Source organism: Epinephelus moara, chromosome 18, assembly GCF_006386435.1.
Source record: "Epinephelus moara isolate mb chromosome 18, YSFRI_EMoa_1.0, whole genome shotgun sequence".
NCBI classification, from domain to species: Eukaryota; Metazoa; Chordata; class Actinopteri; order Perciformes; family Serranidae; genus Epinephelus; species Epinephelus moara.
The window spans coordinates 8,554,617-8,559,618 of record NC_065523.1 but is presented as its reverse complement, the minus strand read 5'-3'; positions in this window follow the sequence as shown (position 1 = coordinate 8,559,618).

Genomic DNA, 5,002 nt, shown 5'->3' with positions numbered 1-5,002 from the left:
GGACTCCATGAAAAACTGGATCTTGGATTGACATTTTTCCATGCAGTCCGATCCGATGCCGATGCCGATGCCGATGCACGTTTTTTGCTAATATCGGCATCCCTAATTTCTAAGTTAACAAATATTGCTGTAAATGTGATAAAAGGTGACGTTAAAAAATTCACAACGCTTTTTTAAACATTGTTTGAAGCTAAATGTGGCAAAATGTTGATGTTATTTTCAGCTTGAGCCACTTTACACACGGCACCCCATAGTCTTGGTCCATATTTTCTAAATAGTTTGGTTAATCCAATCCTCCTGACTTCCCTCCCCTCCATGCGTTGCACAGTAGATGCTCTGTATGAAGAAAGTAAGTGAAGAAATCTTCAACGGACGCAAGAAAAAACATGGCTGTGACTGTGGGGAGCAAGGCATGTAGGGGAGACCGGGGATGGTTGTAACAAAGGGATAGTTGTAACACTCTCAGTTTGGCCAATTAGAAACAAGCTGTGGTGACATCATCAACATAGTCCATGCCCATTTACAATTGGAGCTCACTGGTGAAGCCGCATGTCTCTGAGTCCAAATTTGTCTGTTCTAGAGCCAAAAAACAGTTTCAGGTGAGAAATCAAACATTTTCATCACAGTTGTTTTTTGCATAGTGTCCATTGTGTTGTATGTACAGTTTCACTTACATAGGTTCAAGTAGTAGTTTGTCTAGTTTAATTTGATGTTTAATTTTTAGTGCTAGCTTTGAAGCTAAATGCTAAAAACGGTTAGCTCTTTCATGGCTGCTAGGCATGGGGAGGATTGTAACGTTGTAAAGTGTTTATTGTTCAGCTGTTAAAATGCTGTTCAAACGTATATTATAATTATTGTATTCTTACAAGTTTATTGTTCCCTCTTTATTATTAATTAAAGTGCTTGAATACATTTAGCCTATTGTGAATCTTTTTTAAGCACAATAATTTAATTGTTACATCCATCCCCAGCTAGTGTTACAACTCACCCCGGTACTGGGGTACGTTGTAACAATATACCTCTTTGTATTTGACATTTATTTTCTTTATATGTTACCCCTTGGACATATCATTCGGCAATACAACATGTCTTTCCACTGTTATTCAGATGATACACAGTTATACCTCTCATTAAAGCCACATGAACTAAACAATTTCACCACATTGACCTTGACCTCCTGCCTATCAAGTGTCAAGGACTGGATGGCAGCTAACTTTCTTCAATTCAACAGTAGCAAAACTGAGGTCTTGATCTTGGGCCCAGAATGTCATAAACAACAGATACAGTCTTCTCTTGGTTCACTCAGTAACAATGTTAAACCGGTTGCAAAGAACCTTGGTGTAATTTTGAACAGTAACTTATCTTTTGAACACCACATCAGAAAAACAACTCAAATTTGCTTCTATCTATAAGAAATATTTCAAAAATCAGACACATGCTCAGCTATAACAACACAGAAAAAGTTATTCACGCTTTTATATCATCACGCCTGGACTATTGTAACTCGCTCTTTACCTGCTTAAACTCTCACTCAGTTTCACAACTACAACTACAGCATATTCAGAATTCAGCAGCTAGATTATTAACCAAATCAAGAAGGTCATGTCATATCACATCAATCTTAGCATCTTTGCACTGGCTGCCCGTTAATTTTAGAATTCAGTTCAAAATTCTATTAATCACCCATAAGGCAATTCATGATCTGGCCCCAGAATATATGAAAGAACTTTTAACGCGGTACTCACCAGCCAGACCTTTGAGATCAAAATTTATTAATGGTTCCTCACTCAAGATTAAAAACAAAGGGTGACCGTGCTTTCTCTGATGGCCCCTCGCTTATGGAACAGTCTTCCCCTCAGCATAAGATCAACAGATTCCATCACAACTTTCAAAAGCCTTCTCAAAACCCACTTCTACACTATGGCCTACAGTTAATCACATATTATGTTTTATGGTTTTTATTGTCTTTTGTGTTTGCTTGTTTGTTTTATTTTGGAAAGCACTTTGTGCATGGCTTGAAAAGTGCTTTATAAATAAAATAAGCACTTTGTGCATGGCTTGAAAAGTGCTTTATAAATAAAATTATTATTATTATTATTATTAATTTCCATAATCTGTGATGGTGTAGTAGAGGTCAAAGTGTGTGTTATTTATAGCAGACAATGTATGGGTACCACGTATCAAAATTTAAGAGCTCTAACAAAGAAACCCACTGAGTTACACTTGCTCAAACAAAAAGTGTTACAATCATCCCCGGTCTCCCCTATAGTTAATCCATGCACTCAGGTGTCGATCAACCAACAGGTGAAAATTTCAACCCCATGACACACTTTGGACAGCCCCCTCATTTGCATAATACATTTCTTCATGTGGCAGCAGGGTGTTGGACTAGAGGCTCATCCTACTCTCCAATGTGCTATGTGTGAGCTCAGTCCTGCGTGTTCTTTAATGAAGCAATAGGAGAAGATATTCGGTCTCAGTTAATGTAGTTTATTAAGCAGTAAAGGAATAAAATTACAGAGCTCTGGGTCTCAACTTCACGTCCCTGACGAACAACAAAGGTGTGTCAGTTCACGAAGTCTGACCTCCTGTCCTTTCCCTGACCCAGTATATTTGAGCGTAACAGAGTGTCATTGTGCACGCAAGGCGTTGTCCTCTTCTCATTGGCAGTTCCACTTCCTCCTTCACCACACCACGCCCCTGCCTCGTGTTAATCTGACTCCTTCCCGCTGGCGGTGGGGGCGTGGTTCCTGTTTTGAAAGACAAGAGAACAACACAACTCCCTACACGTGCTGTACCTTACTATCTGTACATCACTTTCTATTCTTTTTACCATATATGAAACTAATTATCTAAGCATTGCGATATGTGCTCCTCAGACTTCATGTCTCTTCCTCTCCTGTACTTCTCCACTTCTGCAAAGCAAACACATTCAGATCAGCTGAAATCATCTCAGTATTCTCATCATCTAAAACTTAAATCGTGAAACACAACTTATAGTAAAACACATAAAATCATTCTATTCCCAACAAGGGGCAGGCTGGCCATAGGGAGGTTCGGGAGTATTCCCAAACGGCCGGTCTGTTCCAGGCCAAACCGGCCGGTGGTCGGAACTTTTTTTTTTTTACCCCATAAGACGCAGCCGCGGTTGACCACAGCAGCCTGCCCTTGCAGCCGCAGGTGGCACAGAGTGGAACGTCAGACAGGGTCAATCTAATACGCGAGATACCAGCGGCCCCTCCCAATTTGAGCTGATCCTTGTTTCTATTGAAATGTGATTGGCTCAGCCGCTCAGTCATTAAACTGTTGTTTTCCTGTTAAACAAATAAAAAAGAAAAAAAAAGAGAGGAGCGGGGTAAATTAGCAAACATGCTAAAAAGAAAGACGCCGGAAAAGGAGATGGGTGGAGCTGAAAAATTAAGGGCAAAAAAGAAAAAAAGGTTAGTGCAGGATGCAGCCAAAAGCACTAAATTGACAGAGCTTTTCCGTGGTGGAGGGGCTAAGGTCAGTGTGGCTACAGTCAGCCAGGCCAGTGACGACACAGGACCGAGCAGCACGACCACAGCAGGTTAGCAAGCACTGTCTACATGGCCCTATCATCCCAGACTTGGCATATAGTGTGTTTGTGTTAGAGTTCTCAACGGGTCGGGCCGGTCCGACAAACCCAACTGGACGCCCGGCTTTGGGCCGGGCTCGGGCAGACAATTAATGCTGGTGTGTTGGGCTGCATCGAGTCTGGGCTTAAAAACCCGCGGGCTGGGTCGGGTCGGGTCGGGTTGTAATTCTCAGGCCCGTTGAGAACTCTAGTTTGTGTTTTTGGATGTGTTCAGGGCACACAGAACATTAAAGGTAGCCTATCAATGTTACACCATACGTGCATTAATCATTAATCTGCTTTATCAATTAAAAATAAAATCCATACTGGTTGACCAGAAAAACACACAAATTTCTTTATTGCAAAAGAAAACATATTTCAGGAGAGAGTCTGTGTCCAATGTTAAAAAGATAATATTTGAATATATGGCTATACATCCTGTTTTCCTGTTCTGTTTCTACATTAATATATAGCCATTTTTACCAGCTCAAGAAATATACATTAAAGTGAGAGTGAGTAATTTACTGTGTGTGTGAGTGTGTGTGTGTGTGTGTGTGTGTGTGTGTTGCGCTTTTATGTTGATTTTTATATTGTATTTGTGTTCTAACACATTCTTTGCAAAAGTGCTATAAGTTAAGTCATCTGGTCAGCCATTTTAACTGCTGAACGCTCGCAGACTGCTGGAAAATGTGACGTCTGGAAACACAGCTAGTTTACACTTCCTCCGCCACACACTTGCTGATCCTAGCTTACGGCCAATTTCCACCAGATGCGTGTTGGTTGCGTCTGCGCTCCGGCACGGCAGCGGAGCCGATAGGATTCCATTCTAGTCAATGTGTCTGTTTCCACCAGCTGCGGCTGTGCTGCGTTCCAGCTCCATCTCAGCTCCGGCGCTCCAGAGCCCTCCGCAACAGATACGCAGGACTTCTATTTTTGCCGGACGCCGGAGCACAACGCAGCAATTCAGCACAGAGCAGATCGTGCGGGGCAGGAAGTCGTGCACAGAAACACAATAAAACATCCAGTTAATTTTCAAAATAAAATACACAGTGTTCACGGCAGATCATATTTCCCTGCACTACACCTTAAAAACTACATTATAGGCAGAGGCAGGCCTTAAGTCAACAGGTCAGAGGTTTTCAGACGTCATTTCACCCCGTGAACACCATGGACGAGGAGATGTTAATCATGGCAGTGCACCGAGATGTCTTCCGCGGAGCTGCACCTCCTGTCACCCAGGTGCGCTCGTTAAGGACATAAACAGCTCCGCCCTTCAACTTCTACGTCATCACCAGTCTGTATCAACTACTGTCCTGCACGTCGGCACATGTGACCTCAAGCTTCAGCAGTCTGAGAAACTCAAAGATGACTTTGTCCGCCTCATAGACAGTATTACACACACAAACA